Genomic DNA, 19,738 nt, shown 5'->3' with positions numbered 1-19,738 from the left:
ATTAAATAAAATTTATACTGATAACCAGAAGAAAGTATTTTTAATGTGCATATTAGAAAGAGGAGGAGATCCACTCAACCCCACCCCATGTATATGTTTGGTGTCTTAAAATAAGGTTAAGATTTAAATAGAAGGCAGAATGTATAAGTAGGTGGTCCTGGTCAAGATGTAATTTTCCTCCAGCATTGTCTAGCATTGTTGTATCTGCTCCAGCCTCTTTTATGAGGTAACCTATACTGTTATTTTCTTTCTGGGAGACAAGTTTCTTCTTTGGCTCAGACAAAGCTTCAGCATTTTCTTTCTCCCAGCATGAGATTTCTGAGGAAATTGAAATTTTGGGAGCTCTATTGTTACAGCAGTCTGATAGCCAAAGAGAATGACAAAACTGTGTCTCTGGTATATATATTCCATTTTTCCCCAGGGCAATTATAGATGGAGGAGAGGAGAAGGCATGACAGATCTGGATATTATACAGAGGACGTCTAATAGTTATGTAGTATTTATATTGGTAGAGAATATTTTAATGAAAGAAATAATTTACTGAACAAATGTATTTGTTAAGGAAATTATATTTTCACCACAGGTATAAATAGAAACTTGTAGGTTAGTGAGATAGCTCAGTGAATATAGGTACTTGCCAAGCCTGGTATTTGAGTTCACACTGAGGAAGGAGTGAATTCACTCCAGGTAATTGTTCCCAACCTCTGCTAGCACATGTGGTACACCTGCTTCCTTCTAAGGAAGTAAATAAATAAACTCAATAAAAATAGCTTATGAAATTGAAAAATATTATAGGGACAAAGAGACTAAAATCCATCTGAATATTTTGGGATCTGTTTGGAAAGTTGTCCTATTTAGAGGACAGAGGCATATCTTGTAAGTAATATGTTGTACTTGGTTAGAAGAGAGCTTTGGGTGGAGGCTTACTAAGACAAGAAATGAAACTTTTGAGAAAAGTCATGCACTTTATTTATCTTTACTCTTTAAATTTTTTAGATTAATACCGTAAGAATTATCTGAAAAGTATTTTGATAATATACACCCATCCCCCAACTCTTCTTTTAACTTCTGTTACCCATATACCTTGAGATAGGTGGTTTTCCAATGGATCATGCTCAGCTTACCATGGTATAATGGATAACTCCCTCTCCCTCTCTCAGTAGCTATCAATTGCAACATCTCCTCACATATGTGTGGGATATCATTCCTACTTCCCATCCTTTTATTGGGATTCTGTCTGGCTTGAGCTTTTGAAGGTCTTGTGTATTCTGTGCTATGAGTATGTATGTGCATCTGTGATACTATTTTGTTTTGTCTAAAGACACCTTTTCCTTTTGGCCACCGCTTTATTTGTTATTCTCTTTCCTTGTCTTCTGAAAACAATCCCCAAGCCTTTGGAGGAGGGAATGGGATATAAACTTCATATTTAAGGATGTGCATTCTGCAGTCTCTTATTTTCTATAATTTGACTAGTTGGGAGTCTTGCTTTGATCACCATCCACTGCAAATAAAAGCTTCTCTGATGAGGGTTGAGAGATGCGACAATCTAGGAGTCTAATGACAAGTTGTTAAGAGATGATTTACTATTACAAAGGGTAAGCAGAATAAAAGAATAAAAGGTCCTGTCCTAGGGTCTATAGCATGTCTCTTCTCTGGTTCTTATCTCCAATAATGCCAGGTATGGGCTATATCTTGTAGAGCAGGGCTTAAATCTAGGTTGAAGGTCGCTTACTCCTATTATATTTGTCCCAGTAGAATGTTTTCAAGTCCAGTCATTTTAGTAGCTCCAAGTGTTTATCGTTGAGTAAGACCGATGATGTCTTTCTTTCCTTTTGGTTGAACATAAAGTGAGTAAGCTTCCACATCAACACAAGATATTGATATCTCCATATTCTTAGTCAAGTATGTGGTGTGGTCTCTTCAGCAATGGAGTCTTCCTGTCAAGTTGTCTTGAAGCTTGCAAATCCATGGACATGTCAGAATTCCCAGATGATCTGAAAAGATAAGGATGTTCATCTTTGGTACTGGGGGATTGTGCAGTTGGTGAAGCACTTACCATACAATCCTCACAAAATGTGATTGGATGCCCAGAATCTATATAAAAGCAGGACTCACAAGTGACTGCATTCCCAGTGTTCTCTACAGGAAGATTCTAGGCAGAAAACCAAGAATTCTTGGCTAACTATATATATTGGGGCACACCATCAGAGACCCTGTCTCAAGCAATGTCGTAGATGGTGGCAGGTATCCATGTTGTCCTATGACTTCCACATTTGGGCAGTACACATACCAGCATTCATACACGTGAAGGGGCACACATATCACACAACATATGCATATACACAGTGAGGGGGAATTTATTGGAAAATATCCCTTATAGTCCAGTGTTATTAGTGAAAATCATGATGAAGGCAAGTATAGATGCAGAAGGAAGGACAGACTACAGTTTCTATTTCTTCTGTGTATGTCTGTCTATTACATACTTCAAAAGAAACAATAGTCAGTGCTACACTTCTCAGAAGCTACTTCACTATTATCTTCCAAATTATAAACAAATTTTAGCTCAGCTGATCTATTGCCATTTACAGAGATATATTTATTGAAAAGTATCATTACAATAATCAATATCACAGAGTTAAAATCTACTGCATCTTGATTATTTCTGAATTTTTTTCAGTATACACAGGATAGTATCCTTAGATATACAGAACATGGAGGATAATGACTCCATAAATTTTGATTTAGAAATGCAGGTCTGAACTTAGTGTGGAGAATGTATTCTAAAAATATAATAAGAAATATTATGTCTCTAACAATTTTAAATTATAATTTTCTTTATTCTTGAGAACTTATTGCACACACACACACACACACACATATATATATAATGAAATATGATCATATCAACTCTCCTCTTCCTCATGTTTCCCTCAATGTTTCCCCAATACTCAACCATTTATATTTCATTTTTGTTGTTATTTTTGTCTTTATATAATTTTTAATTTTTGTAATAGTTTTAAGAATTTCCTTTTTATTTAAAATTTCTCCAAAATTATTCTTTGATAATATTTTTTCTCACTTCACTCCTCTCAGTTCCTCCCAGATGTCTATCCAGCTACCTTCACAAATTCTCTCTCTTTCTTTCTCTTTCTCAAAACAAACAAATAATATAGCAGAAAATGTACAAAAAGCCAAGATAACATGCACATATCTGAACAGGAACGAACCAACAAAATCCCAGCACAAAGAAGGTATAGCAAATACAAAATACCACCAATAACTAAGAAGCTATTTGCAATTGATATCTGCCAAGGACTGAGGAAGGGGTGTTTGAGAGTAGCCAAGTCAAATTCTGGCTATCAAACTGATGGCCTATGTTCTGCTACAGACAGCTTTCCCTTGAATTCTAAAAACTCTCTGGATATCTCATCTTTTGCCTATCAAAAGCACAGTCTTTTGTTTACATAGCAATTAGCCCATGAATCAGCATCCCAAGACCCCAACCATTGGTTCTTAGAAAGAGACAGCATTTCTTTCTTTCTTTTCTTTCTTTCTTTCTTTCTTTTTTTAACATTGCAAAAGAATTCAGAGATCTGTAATGCACAGACAAAAATTTTAGCTGGGTGGGATCACTACTTCCTTAATCACTTCATTGCCTGTCTTAGCATCTTTTTGACAAAGCTGGTTCATACTGCAGCTGTCTCTATTCTTTTAGATCTGTAAAGCTCTTTATACAATTCATATTACATCTTTATGTTTTACATAGTTGAGAAATTATGTACTTTTGAACTCGTTTTCAGAGTTCTTTCTGACAACCTTGAGGACTGTCCTGGAGTATCAGCTATTACCACCTTGCCGAGGCTGAGGCATTAGCCACACCCTCACCTCTGGAACTCAAACTGTACATCTCTGATTATCATGGAGTCATTAACCTTGGCAGAGAGGACATTCTCCGAAGTAGGAACCTAAAGTAAAATATAAAAAGAGCCTTAGACCAAGCAACTGTCCGCATTCCTGGAGGTCCATGCCCTGCTGACTCTGTTCCAGGGACAGGAAGCCATGGCACATTGTCACTTATGTGACCAAGCAGGTTTCAGTAGATATCTGGGAGAGGGAAAGCCAGTTTTCTCCAATGGAGTTTTGGTGAGTCAACCACAGTCCAGTGAAGACTCCATGATTTTTGTCTTTTTCTTTTCCTACATGATTTATTTATATTATTATATGCTTTGGTATTTTTGTCTTATTGATATGTATAATTAGAAATATTTTTAAAGTTCAATTTAGCATCTTTGCTCTGTTTTGAATAGGAAGAATCTGAATGAATTATAAGGAATGTTCAACCAAGAAGATAAAAACAGATTTATGATCTACTCAAGTTAAAACTGTGATACATACAGTCTTTGAACTAACTATACATACAGACTGTGACCTAACTAACAACACCAGATCAGTACAACTTGTGGCAAGATCTAGATACTCTTAGACATAATAGCATAATACCTAATCAAATCATAGAAAGACCGGAAGTGTACAATTATCTTTAAATGAAAACCACAATCTTTGCTTCATAAAATATAGATACTAGAAGAAACATACATTCTCTCTCTCTCTCTCTCTCTCACAACACACACACAAACACACACACACACACACACACACACACACACGTTTTGAAAACTGAGATGATGAACTTGAAAAGAAGCAAGGACAGGTAAATGGGAGGGTTTTGAGGAAAGAAAGGGAAGGGAAAAGTGACCATTACATTACATTTGCAAAATAGTACAAAATTAAAAATAAAGGGAAATGATAGCAACAAACAAGAAAAATATTTAAAAATAATCTTTAGATAGGACACCATGTGTCACTAGAAATAAACTAGAAATACGTGAAAAGAGAAGAATCTACATGATATATGTGGGAAATATTAGTAACTTAACTTTAGGATGCTCTGTCTTTTTCTTATCATTTCAGTTTTTAAACATATTTAGACAGGGTTGTGAATGCAGTTCATTGGTTGTGTCATTGCCCTGTAAGCACGTAACTGTAGGTTTGATCATTAGTACTGCATCAAATTGAGCGCAGTGCACAGGCTGGTCACTGTAGCCCTCACCATGCACAGGCTGGAGGAGCAGAAGTTCAGAATCAGCCTCAGGTACCTAGAGACTTGAAAGCCAGTGTGAGATGCACGAGACCTCATTTCAAAACAAAAGAAATCCAGATATTATTAAGTATATGTTTAAACTGACATGTAATAATTAAACATATTTAATTTGGAGCTAATTTTAAACTTGTAGTTCATATTTTTTTCACCTGTACCTTTTTGCTCATTTATTTCTGATATTATTATCTCTCTTGGATTCTACCAGTAATTACTGCTTATCATTCTATTCTAGGGTCTTCTTCTTTCCAGAGGGGTTTTTTTTGTCAATTATTTTTTGATTTGTGGCCACTGGTAGCTTTAGTTGTATTACCCAGGATTGTGTTCTAATTATATTTTAGTGCAAGAAGAAAAACGCCAAATACCTGACAGGTCTCTATGAATAAGACCCTACTTTTCTGTTCCTGTCCCATTTGTAATTAAAATTTAGAAATAAAGTAAATAACGAACACTATATCACTACTGTTTTCAATTAAAGAGTTGTATCTATGTAGTTTATATGGTGAAGTTTCTAAATTAATTTTGTTTAAAAAAAAAGGCTCATTACATGATATTTAGACCTACAAATTCATTGGATTTAGGAGTCCAGAACCTTATCCTGACTTATAATCCACTTTGAATATGTAAAACAGAAGAAATCAATACCTATAATTATCATCAGAAGTTGGAAACCTGATGTAAACTTTTCAGTTGACTAAACTGAAAGGTAAGAAAAGAAAATATTCAGAGAAATCTAAGCAATGAGTCACAGAACAGAAAATTATATTGGATTAAGGCTACCTATTTCAGACTGGTTAATATTTAATGAGATAGAATATACATGTCTGTATTAGAAATAAAGTAAATTGACCTTATTCCTAGGATGAAAGTGTTAGAATATACCCTGTGTGTGCTTAGAAATACAGAAGTTGTGTTTCTGTGACTAGTCTGTGGAGACGACTCCTGAGTTAAGTAATCACAACTTAAAAAATAAAGAATTCAGGTTTTCTAGTAATCATTTAATATCCCCTCTCACTTCCCTGTGTAGATATACATCAACCACTTTCAACAAAGTTACTGAGTGAAGTGAAGCAGCGTGTTTCAGGATTTGAGGAAGCAGCATGAAGAACTGGTTTGTGATTCAGTTAATCACTTGCTTTTAAGACTGAAAGTCTGACCAATTATTTATTTTGGAAAATAATTTTAAGGAGAATTCAAACCATATGGTTCTTTATGTTTCCCCGTGCTTTATATGCACATTCTGCATCTCTGCACAGAACTGTACATGTATGTATATGGAACTCTATCCATAGTGCCACTCTTTTCTTGAGCTACAGTAAATTCTAAGTTTTACCTTTATGTTCTTTATATTGTAAATATCTGAAAGATTTCTTTTACATGCATTTACAATTGCAGTCATGATACTATATGCTTCAGCTTTAGATGGAATAAAAAATGATAAAAAAAGCTCTCTATTTCTAAGCCTTATTGCTTCATGTGCTGTTTCATTTCCATGCTCCTGGGTGCTTTGTTTTATTAATTTCTTTCTATTTGAAGAACTTTCCCATCAAATCTTTCAAATAGGTGTAACAAATTATGATTGATGGCCTCTCATTTCTCACTCTCCTTCTTTATCCCTGTTGAATGATATTTACAATCATTGTGCAGGAAGGATATTGTTACTGGATGTGGACTTCTGCACTGACCTTTGTTTTGTTGTTGTTGTTGTTGTTGTTGTTGTTATTTGTTTTCAACATTACGTCAACTTCTTCTGTGTTCTGTGGTATCTGATTTAAAATCTCATGCCATTTGTGATGTTTTTCCCTGGGGGATAAAATGTCATTTCTCTCTTCTCTGTTTCTTTCAAATTTATTTCTTTGATTTTATTTTCAGAAGTCTCACTATGATGTCTTCATATGCAATTCAGTAGGCTTATTCCTTTGGGGGCTTAGACATTTTTATTGAAGAATATTTATGATCACCACTTCAGAATCGCGTAAGATTATTTTAACAGCGGTGCCAATGTGTTGTTGGTATCTTCGGATTGCTTTTGCTTATTTTAACTAAACAGCTGGTTCTTGATGTGATGAAAGGGTTTTCACTGACACTGGACAGTTGATAATTTAATGTAAAACTTAGGTCTTTTTAAGTCTTGGATTTCAACAGGCTTCCATTTTTATTTCTGTGTATATGACAATGTTACAGGAAAAAATGGGAAATGCGTCATTCATGCTAGCACTGGGCAGTAGCCTAGATTCAGCCTTTGTTGGCCAAGGGTTGGTTCATGGACTCCTTTTTATTGCTTGGTGGTAGCAATTACAATGCCCATTAAGTCCTTTCATTTCCTTCTTTGGCAGATGGAGGAGAGGCAGTAAGTGGCTGTTCCCACTCAGCCTCCAGGGTCACTGAAGTATTCTTCCAGTAGTTCCTTCATTATTAGGCCTCAAAGACTTTATTCCATTTGGAGGAAATAAGCATGCTCCATTACAGCCCACAAGATTCAAAGTTTAAGGCTCCCATTGAGCATCTGGCGTGGGTGAGTCCATGGTTTCTGACTAGCATGAACTTGTTTCTCATTAAGATTTCTTTCTTGCTGAATAGGTTCTTTCATAGTATCTCTGCTTAGAAAACATGATTTTGGGATTTGTGTAAGGAGTATCTTTTCTTCACCTGATGATAGTTCAATAGTGTCAGTTTCTCTAGTATTTGTTTTGGATCATGGTATGAAACAACAACAAAAACAAACAAACAAAAATCAACCCAAGGATGTTATTGCCTCTTTGCTCCCTGACTCACCATACCCTCAGTTGACTTTATTTCATACCTGTAAGATACTGCTTCATATTAGTTTATGTATTAATTTTTTTTATTGTTTATACTGGGAGTAACTGAATTGATTATATGTTTAACATCTTTCTTGCAATAGGAATTTCTTTCAGTACATTTGTTAGGTCATGCTTCAATTAACCACATAGTATTGCTCAGTACCTATGTAGTAAGGAATTGTCTTAGTTATTGTTTCCATTGTTGTGAAGAAGAGACAAGTTGATCAATACAACTCTTATAAGGACAATCTGTAATTTGCGCTGGGTTACCAGGCAGGCATGGTACAGTAGAAGCTGAAAGTTCTACATCTTCGTCTGAAGGCTGCTAGGAGAAAAGACTGACTCTCACAACATGATTAGGGGAGGATCTCACTGCTCACCCCCACAATGACACACTTCCCACAGCAAGGCTACATCTACTCCAACAAGTCTACACCTCCAAATAGTTCCACTCTCTGGGCCAAGCATATTTAAACCAACAAAAGAATCAATGCACAGAAAAATAACTGTGTAACAATATTTAAATGTAGTTTTATTAAAACTATTAGATCTTTAATTCCCCTATTATACAGTGTTTTTGGGGGAGGACAATAAAAAACCCTCAGGAGTTGGGGTGAGATACCGCTCTCTTTAAGTTGTTTGTATGATGGGCTGTTTGCACATCTCTCAAATTTATTCTCTGAAATCTTAAACTTTAATGGGGAAGCACTGGGAAATCAGATTTGTGGAAATAAATAAATAGTACATGGAGGTTCATGAAGACAAAATTGCAAGAAGGTTTACTATTTCTCTGCTTTCAGTGAATTTACAGAAAAAATAAGACATCTCTTATACAAGAAGTGGAGCTTCACCACTAGCGGATAGGCTAGGGTCTTCCTTTTCAGAGGACCCATCCCGAGAATGTTAAGGAACTAGCATTTGTTGTTTAAGTCACCCAATCATCGACATTCTAGTATAGTAACCTGACCTAACTCCAGTCTTTCTGATCTGAGAACTGGTCATATTTTACTCAGTTGTGAATGCCATTAGATGATATTATATCTAATGAAGTCTATTTTTTGATAAAAAATTGATTATAGAAATTGTTGGTTGCATTCTTTTATGCATAAGTATTTAGGGTTTGGGGTGACAATAATTTCTTTGTAACACTAGTAACTTCAAATTATTCATTTCTATAAAAAAAAAACCCATCTATGTACTTATGAGTCCTGGTTATTGGTTCTGTTTCTCTCAATGGCAATTCTTTATATAACCCATAGAGTATCAAAATCATAAAAACAGATATGTATAATATTGTACTTGATTTATAGTTCCTTAAAATTATTTATCATTATAAATCTACTGTGTGCATTTGTATGTATTCATTGCATGTGTTATTCTAATTTTACTGATGATATAAATCTGTGTAACCATTGCTCAATAGTTATTATATGCAACTACTTGATAACTCCAAAGTAATAATCCTCAAGATATTGCTTAGTAAGCATAGTTATCTTTCTTGTATCCCGCTTTTTCTACATGTAAAGTTATACCATTTTAAGCATGCTATCAAAAGAATAAGAAGACAAATTACAGATTGGAAGGAAATAATTAAAGAGGTACTTCTGAGGTCACTACCAAAAATATAAATCTAGTACTTTAAACTTAAGAGGAAGAACATAAACAACTTAATTCATAAATAGGTCTTTAAGAGATAATCAAAAAAGAGCTACATATGTAAAACAATGTTAGCATAATGCAAATTAGAATAATTAGCTCCATCTATACATCTAAAAGAATAACACAAATCCAGAACATTGACTAAAGGCTAACAAGAATGTTTGGGAATAGGGATTCCCTGTTTGTTTCTATGAGTGCTTGCATGTACGTGTGTACAATTGTATGTGAAGGCCAGATGCTGTTCTCAAGTATTTTTCTTCAGAAGCTGTTCACATTTATTTATCTTTTTTTTTTTTTTTGAGATAAGGTTTCTGACTGATGGGGCATTCAGTCCAATAGACTAGACTGGGTGCCTAGCAGGCTCCCAAGGATCACCCTGATTCTGCCTCCCTAGCAATTGGATTACAAGGACATTCGCCACCTAAAATTTTTTTTTATTTACATGGATTTTGGCAATCAACCGTCAATCCTCATACTGATCTAACAAGTACTTTTCTGTTAGGGATCTCCTATCCCTAACAACATTCAATTGGATAGGGCCCACCCAGTAGAAGGGAGTTCATGATTGCCAGAATTTCACAGTGCCTTAGCCTCTTTTCCATTTCCAAACCAGTGATTGTATCACTCCAAATTTGGCTGATTGTGGAAGACATAGGTCTTCCTCCATTTTTTCCTTTTATAAGCATGCCTGTGATTGTGTTGGTATCACATAGATATGCCATCACATTCTCCACATAAACAAATTCATAGTTGCATGTATAAGTTGAAAAGTTTTGCATTTTGTTATAGCAAATAATGTGTTCAAGTTGTGAGGGTAAGAACATTGTCTTATCTTTGATTAGTTGATCTACTACATACTTATCAAGAAGTAGAAATATTGCAAGCATAAAAGGAGCTCAAATGTATTGCTAAGTATGGTTCTTTAAAAATTATTTAACTTTTTTCCCACCAATCATTGCAAATTCTATAAACAATGAAAGCAGGCCCAGCGCAACATGAGTTCTTTAAAGGAATAAAATTTTTGAAAAAAAAAGTAAACATCAGAAATAAACTGGGAAAGGGAGTAACATTTGAAATGCAAATAAAAAATATCCAATAAAAACAAAGAAATACTTTCTAGTCTCTTTAAATCAAAGAATAGAAGAAAGAATGTTCAATAACATTATTTTTATCAATGTTTTTGTGTTTGTGTGTGCAAGTTAGAGTCCATGGTGTGTGTGTGTGTGTGTGTGTGTGTGTGTGTGTGTGTGTGTGTGTTTGTGTGTGTGTGTGAGGGAGGGACGTGTAGCTGTGCTTTATCCTTTGAGACAAGTCTCACTGGATCTGGACCTAGGATAGTTGCCAGCAAGCTCAGGTAATCCTTTTGTCTCCATGCCCCACATCTCAGTAGTTAAGGTGATGTGACCACACCTGGCCTTTAGTCAAGTGGTTGTTGGTGATTTAAATCCAATTCTTCATGTATATAGAAAGTGCTCTTAACCACTGACTTGTCTCCCAGGGTCTGCAATTCATAGTTTTAAATACTTAACCTTCTTGAGACATTCACACAGGTTATAACAGTTTTTCTGCCTGTAAAACATAGGTTATGTTTTTAGTGATAAAATTTTTAATTCACAATTTTCCCCATACCTTATACTCCTTTAGAAGCATGACTTAGTATAGTCACTAAGGACTATAATGAATTCAATATTACACAGAATAAGATTTTCCTCTTCATTTGCTTTCATTTATTCTAGTTGTAAATGCTATTGTCTTCCTTAACCATGGGCTAAATCTCACTATTGCATCAATTACTACAGTTTGAAATGAGATCTGAGTTGCCATGTAATTACAAAATTCAGGAGTACCATTTAACTATCATTGTAAAACTATTACATCTTAGAAAATGATACATGTTATTCAATTAAAACCCTCTTCATGAAAATTTCAGGTAGATAACGATTTTACAACTTCTTAGAGGAAATACTGCACCAAATGCTTGTTTTATTTAATGAAAAGTTTATGCTACAACATTAAACTCTTTGCCTCCTAAGGTAAAACCCATACATCTACACTTAAAAATGTTCTACGTTTTGAGTTGAGAGCAAAACAGTTTTTGATAACTTTTCCCCATTAATATTCACTCAAATAATCTTACTATAATCATACATACATACACTACTTCCATATATATGAAACATTATTCTCAAGAAGTTTCAAAAGGAATACAACTCTACTTTCATATATATATATATATTGAGAGAGGGGGGGGTTATGGAGCCTTCCACCATGTATCTCTTCTCTTCCTATTATAAGTTTGAAAATGTTACTCCATTATAAAAAGAACATTATTACAGGCTTAGGACCCAGGATCATATTGTGTTTGCTTCCTAGTATTGAGGAGTTGTATACTGGGGTTGCCTTGATACGTTGTTGTCTCACAGTTTGTTTATTTCTTGTTTCTGTTTTGTTTAAGTGTTGGGGATAGATCAGTTCTCTTGTCTGCTTTCCTTTTCGCACTTTCAAAATTTGTTTTACTTCACATAATTCCCCTGGGTGAATTGTCTTTGCTGGAATTGTGTTTCCTACTTATATTTAGGGAAAGGTAGATCTGTTCCCAGATATAAAATTGTAACAGCAGCAGGAGACAAGCAGTAGGAGGCTACTTTGTATCCATAAGATTCAGACAGTAGAGGCTTGGCTCTTAGACCTTCAGGCAATGATTAATGCCATGTAGCTGTCCCTAGCAGTGGGTAAAGATCTCTGTGTGTGTGTGTGTACATGCAGGCACACACACAGTTTTTCTTTCTGGTGAATATCTCCTGGTCTCAGGTTCTATTTCCTGAGCTCCTCACTTCATCTATTACCCACTTCAGCATCTACACTCTATGTTTAAACATGCCTTATTCAGTGTCTTTCCCAAAGCACTGACCTTGTCTTTCTTGATTTGCTGCACTGCCCTTGGAAGCACTTTGCTGTCAAGCATTGCTGCTGCTGGCCAGTGGGGTAAGCATCTATGCTAAGTAAGCGTCAAGGTCAACATGTATGCTCTCATTGAAGAAATGCCAATCTTGCCTTAGTTCTGTTTTCTGCAGTTGTTTTTCTTCTGTGAATAAATCTGTGCTGCTTTTGTCTTTGCTTCATCCAGATACCAAGGCAAAGGATTTAATCTGACATCTTGCCCAGAGTTCTTCAGGTCGGGACATTTCAAAGACTACCTGAGTCATGACTGATATTGACTCGGTTCTTCCATCACCTAAAGGTGTTCAAAAAATACCTTGAACTCTATTCAGTTCCTGAGTAGAGGGACATGAATTTGAGTAAAGTCTATAAAATTAATTTGGAGAGATGAACAGAAGTCAAATCTCGCAAAGCTTGGTGGCAAGGAGCAGCAGAAAGTTTCGCAGATGCCCTACGTGTGGCTTGAGAGGGAGTTCTTAGACTTTATTCCCACAGCATGAGGGCCTAGAAAGAATAAAATTCTGATAAACAACATTGTTCTCTGGCCTAAGATTTCATGAAGTTCCTTTTCCCTAAAAGCATATTTCTGTGGAGAAATCCCTAGGTATATTTTTAAATTTCCTTTCTGTGACAGTGACCCAAGGATTAATTCTTGGCTGTGCTATGCAAATCTGCTGGGCCTGATTTGTTCAGAAAGTAGTAAACACCATGTTAAGGATGAGAAACACATCAGCCTTCCTTTGTTATGGTTATTGGACCTGTTTTTTTCCAATTTCAAATGGAAATTATGCCACAGACTAAAATGAGTTTAAAAGTATGAAAAAAGCACTGAAAAATGCATTATGTTTATCTGCTTTAGAACCACTTATAATTAGACCTTTGGTCATCTGCAGCTCGCCTTGATGAAAATGTACATTAAAGAATGAATGTGATGAATTCATTATGAAACAGCATACATTTTATTATCATAAAACCAAAAATATTATTCACAGATTCCCACGCTTAAAAGATCATTTTCGGTTCAAAAACAGGTTGTGGGATTTCTGATTTTCTCCAACACATGAAGATTTGTATGTCTGCTAAAGCTTTATAATGAGAAAATTCTGAATCGCCAGTGACTTCTGTTTTTAACCTATCAGAGGATGTAAGTCACAGGGGAAAAAAACACATTCTAAAAATACAATTGATAGGTAAGTCCAGAGCAACAGCTGACATTTTATATGAGAAGCAGAACCTTTTGCGAATGAAACTGCTAATAACATGTAGGAGGCAATTTTGACAAAATGACTTAAAAGCCGAGTGGGAAACAGAAGTGGGCCACTGTAAGGTCTGCAGTGTAGGGGCATTTTATAATATTGAAAGTTGCACAGTTGTGTTGGTCTGGCTTTTTGAGGATAACAGCAATAACAGAGTATGTACCAGAAACTAAACATGAGAGAGATTTAGTAGGGAAACTTATATGAAATAAATATGAGTCTGGGTAGAGCTCCTGAAAAAAAATGGAGGCTATTTTAAAGCCACACACAGTGATAAACTCCAATTCTAAAGGAAAAGGCCTAAGAAACTTCAGGGCCACTGATGAAAATCCTAGTGCCAAAGACAGAAAAACCCTGCTGGGAATCTAATGTACAAAGCCAAGAGAAAATAATGAGTTTCCTCTTGGAAAAAAGCTTTATAAAATATACACGTACATGAAGGTGATCTAAGAGGAATCTTTGATTAATGAAGGACATGGAGCCCTAGGTGGGTATCTCGTGTCACTAAAGGAATCTTCCAGTGGTGAGAAGGGAATTCTATCATTTGTTGTCCAAAGGGGCTGTTGCCAAGTCTGCTCTTTGCCCTCCACCAACTGACTAGAAGGCCCCATTGCTGAAGACAACGCCTGCACAACTCACTGGATATGGAAAAGTGAGGTGGGGTCTACATACATTCTCTGCATGGTCCTGGAAGTTACCCTGAATGCTACCCAAAGAGAAACAAACACCAATCAAGCTACAAAACCTTCGATCTTCAGTGATAACCCATCTACAAGATATGTTATCGCAATATTGGCACAAGACTTGTGGGAGGAACCAACTAATATCTGATTTGATTTAAGACCCTGCAGTGATTTCAATAAAAATGGCCCCTCCAGGTCCATAGGGAGTGGCACTATTAGAAAGTGTGGCCTTATTGGAGGAGGCATGGTCTTATTGGAGGAAGCGTGTTGCTGGGGGTGGGCTTGAAGTTTTAGAACCTCAAGCAAGGTCTAGTGCTTCATTTACTTCCCTCTGCCTCGACTTCTCCAATGCCATGTCTGTCATCCTTCTTGACAAGGTAATGGACTAAACTTCTGATACTGTAAGCCAGCCCCGATTAAATGTATTCCTTTATAAAAGTTATCACATCCATAGTATCTCTTTATAGCAATAGAAACACTGACAAAGACAGGCCTATTTCACGAGATGGAACCAATAGGATGACACTGCTGAGGTGGTCAAGAACTTGAGATTAACTAGGCCATGAGCCTGCAGAAAACAAACAACTACTAGTGGTTTTATAAAGGAACATACAATACTCCTAAACTGACATTCTGCTATCTCATAAATCGGTCTTACTCAGCTATGACCAGAGAAACCTCCTCCCATAGTAGAGGGGAATAAATACCGAGACCCATAGACAGACAAAATGCAGAATGTGAGACACTCAGCCCTGAATGGGATGTCTCCCCCAGGGCTCAGGGAACCCTGCAGAAGAGGAGATGGAAAAGTTGTAAGTGCCAGGAGGGATGAAGAATCCCAAGGAAACAAAGCTTTCTAAACACAGCAGGACTGATGCACACATGCACTCTCAGAGACGGAGGCAGCATGCACAAGGCTTGCACAGGTCAGGTCCTGATGGGTCCCAGCACTGAGCAGAGAAATGAACACAAACCCACATCTCTAACTGAGAAAGTATATCCAACTGATTACTGATCACAGATGAAAAATTGATTTTCTCCAGTGGAGTCTCTCTGAGTTTACAAACCATTTTAAAAGCCAGGCCCCATGTCCGGTAGTGGATGCTTAGCACAAAATGAACTCAGTGGCATTTTGAAAGGTTCTTTGTCTCATGTTCTCTCATATGCTTTGCCAGGGATGATTCTTGATTTCAACCTTGCAGGTGCTTTGCATGTATATTACAGCTTTGTGTTTTCACGGGATTTCTGACACTGTGTCTCTCTGTGTATGTGTTTCTCAAGCTTTCTCTTTGGTCCATTTTTCTTTTTGTTGTTGTTTGATTTTCATTGTTTTTTTTTTTTGCATGTTGTTGTTGTTTGCTTGTTTTGACCTATACTGCTTTGCTTTTTATTTGTATATAATTTCATTTCATTATTATTTTTTAAGATGCCCACCTTGTATTTTAATGATAAAGAGATAGAAAAGGTTTGGATTTTTGCTGAGTAGAAAATTGAGGAGGATCTGAGAGGAGGTTGGAAGGAGCAAACCATTATCATTATATATTGTATTAAAAATTTACTTCCAATCAAAGTTATGTAATTTCCTTTTAAAATCTATTCTGACGACGAATGCTGGTTTTAATTCTGTATATCGATGGTTTCCATTTACTTGACAACTAGTATGACCACTCTAATTTCTGCAAGTCAGATATTATTATCAATAATTAAAATAGGTAGGCCATTTATTTTGAATTATTCAATTAGCTATGTTCCTTTTACTACATTTAAACTATTTATACAAGTTATATATCAAAGTCAGATTTAATCCTGGATTTGCTAGTATCTTAGCTAGAGGTAATGTATGTAGGCTGTTAATTTCTTCAAATATATTTTATTTAAAGTTTACGAGACATTTCTATGATATATCATAAGCTTTAATAACCTTCGTTTATTTTATTAAACTCTTTTATTTATTTACATTCCAAATGTTGCCTTTCTTCCCAGTCCCTGCTCCTAGAATTCTTTACCCCTTCCCCTTTGTCTCTAAGACTGTGTTCCTCCCACTGTACCTCCTCACCCCCATGTCATGCCCTTTCCTGGGTATCCAGTCTCTATAGGAGTAGATGCATCTTCTTCCTCTGAGGCCAGGCAAGGCAGACCTCTGCTACCTATGTGCAGATCAGCCCATGCATGCTCTTTGGTTGGTGGCTTAGACTCTAGGAGCTCTGAGGTTATTTGTTTGTTTGTTTGTTTATTTATTTATTGCATTTACTAACTGAAATGTTTTGCAAATCTTTATCTTTTGCCTTTTCCCATTTGTTTTGTGACTCACTATAGGAAGATGTCAAGTTTACAACTATGAGTATAAATTGTTTTATATACATTTAATCATGTTTTACTTAGAATTGTCAGTGTCATCAATTTTTAATTCATACATCACGTTTGTTTTATTGCATTCTTGAGGCCACTTTTACTTGGTGTATTAAATATTGACCCTTCAATGATGAAATGATCCAGGTTTTAGCTCTTCACTATCTCATTTTGCTTATGCTATGCTTATGCATGTTATATGTAAATATCAAGGAAATATGAAACAGTTATATAAATAACCAACTTCCTCGTGGAGTTCTAAATTTCTAATATATCCTTTAATCTGTAAAACATATTTTAGGATTGTTTGTGACATGTGAGAGCTCACAAAAAGGCTTCTCAGAAATAGACTTTCATTTGGTTTCATTTCAAATTCATCTTTCATGTAAAATTCTATTTCGTTTGGTTTTTATTACCTGTACTTTCAGCATGAACAGGTAATTTCTGTGTTTGCGTGTGCTTTGTTACTGCTAAGCAATCAGTATAGTGTTTATCTTTATTACTTTCTCTTCTGCTACTTTCCCTTTCTGCTTCTCTGATATTTCTTTAAGATTGAAAGGGAATAACATTTGAAGTGTAAATAAAGAAATATATCTAATAAAAAATTTAAAAATGATTGACCATCACATTTTTACAAGGAAAATTTGACTCATTTTCTTTTCCATTTTATTAATTTACATTCCAGTCATTGGTCCTCCCTCCCACAGTTCCTCATCCCATTCCTCCTCCATTTGCCTCCTAGAGGATGTTCCTTCCTCCCTGGCTATCTCTCTTCCCTGGGGCCTCAACTGTTGGGAGAATTAAGCCCAACTTCTCCCAGTGAGGCCAGACCAGGCAGACCTCTGCTATATATGTGTGAGGTGCCTCCGACCAGCACATGTATGCTGCCTGGTCAGTGGCTCATTCTCTGGGAGCTCCTTGGGATTTGGGTTAGTTGACACTCTTGGTCTTCCTATGGGGTAACCCTTCCCTTCAGCTTCTTCAATTCTTCCCCCAATCCAACCATAGGGGGCTCTGACTTCAGTGCAATGGTTGGGTGTTTAAGTAACTGCATCTGTTTCAGTCAGCTGCTCCTGTGAGAAGACAGCAATGCTCCTGGCTGTAAGCAAGTCACAACATCAGTCTTAGTGTCAGGCCTTGGTGCCCGCTCACAGGATGGATCCCAAGTTGGGTCTGTCACTGAAGCACCTTTCTTCCAGTCTCTTCTCCATTTTTGTACCTGCAGCTCTTTTAGGCAGGAATAATTCTGGTCAGAAATTTTGACTGTGGGTTAGTGACCCTGTCTCTCCACTTGAGGCCCTCTCTATCTACTGGAGGGAGACTCTTCAAGTTCCCTTTCCTCAATGACCTTAGACCATTTTGTCTAAGGTACATCCCAGGTCTCTTATATTTTCTAGAGGCCCATTCCCCACCTCCCATACCCAGAGGCTGCTTATTTCCATTATTCCTGGCCCTCTGGGCTTTTCTTGTCCCTGTCTCTCCTGTTTCCTTTCCCTACCTCCCCTCTCCCATCCAGATCCTTCCCTCCCTCTGCCTCCAGTGATTATTTTCTTCCCCTTTTTAAGTGGGATTGAAGCATCCTCACTTGGGGCTTTCTGCTTATTACACTTCTTAGTGTCTGTGGGTTTTATCCTAGGCATTCTGTTCTTTTTGGCTAATAAATACCAGTGAGTACATACTAGGCATGCCATTTTGGGAGTCATTACCTCATTCAGGATGATATTTTCTAGGTCCATACATTTGCCTATAAAACTCATGATATCCTGACTCTCATAGCATTGTGTAAATGTATCACATTTTCTGTATCGATTCTTCTGTTGTGGGACATCTGGGTTGTTTCCAGTTTCTGGCTTTTTCCAAACAAGTCTGCTATGAACATAGTGGAACACATGCCCTTGTGGCATGGCGTGGCATCTTTTGGGTATATACCCAAGAGTAGTATAGCTGGATCTTCAGTTTTCTGATTAATCTCCAGATTGATTTCCTGAGTGGTTGTACCAGTTTGCAATCTCACCAGCAATGGAGGAGTCTTCCTCTTTCTCCACATTCTGTCCCTTGAGGTTTTGATATTAGCCATTCTGATTGGTGTGAGGTAGAATCTCAGTTAAATTTGCTGTTCTGTAAACTCAAATAATTTTTTAGCCTAGATCTTTGTGTTTTCAGATCCCATCTTTGGCATTGACTTTCTTCTCTTACAATTTAATTAAACACAGACTGAATCACTTGGCACATTCTTAATAGTATGCACTTTTCTTCTCACTATTGCTTGCATCACACAGATAACTACTTAAAATAATTTTGTTCATGGTCACTAATCATTTGCTATGTGTGAATTAATCAGTTATGTTGACCATTTAAGGGGTTATTTACTTCACATTCAGGATCTCTTTTGTAAAAAAAAACCAATATATATCAGTGAAATTTTTATCTTGACTCAATCTTTTTTTATAAATTAATCAACTTCTTTATATTAAGTATCCACAATCTAAACATCTAACCTTTTGATGTTCACTTATCAACTTTCTCATGATACACTCATCTTTTACTTAGTATTTTTGTTTATGTAACACACACACACACACACACACACACACACACACACACACACACACACCCTAGGAATTATAGTCCAAATAAATTTAAAAAAAACCTGAGCCCTCAGATAGTTGTGATTTCAGTAATCAAGAAAACAAGCAAGCCTTGTTTTCTTTTAAATATTATTGATATCTCTCTGTGTCTATCTATCTATCTATCTATCTATCTATCTATCTATCTATCTATCTATCTTCTATATAATTTCTCTCTTTCTCTCTCTCTGCATTAATACATAAATACAACCTTATGAGTCCAGTTTTGTTGTTTATATATACATATATATATTTATGTATA

General features: G+C 36.2%; 1 protein-coding gene across 1 annotated transcript in view; it reads right to left on the bottom strand.

Annotated features, from left to right (window-relative positions):
- The window catches only part of LOC116904438 (cystic fibrosis transmembrane conductance regulator), a gene marked incomplete at its 5' end in the record, with an annotated part of 277,554 nt that overhangs the window by 214,371 nt on the left and 43,445 nt on the right, over positions 1–19,738 (bottom strand). The gene's annotated exons all lie outside the window — the stretch shown is intronic.

This window comes from Rattus rattus, chromosome 6, assembly GCF_011064425.1.
Source record: "Rattus rattus isolate New Zealand chromosome 6, Rrattus_CSIRO_v1, whole genome shotgun sequence".
Lineage (NCBI taxonomy): Eukaryota > Metazoa > Chordata > Mammalia > Rodentia > Muridae > Rattus > Rattus rattus.
This window is presented reverse-complemented; position numbering and strand designations above follow the sequence as displayed.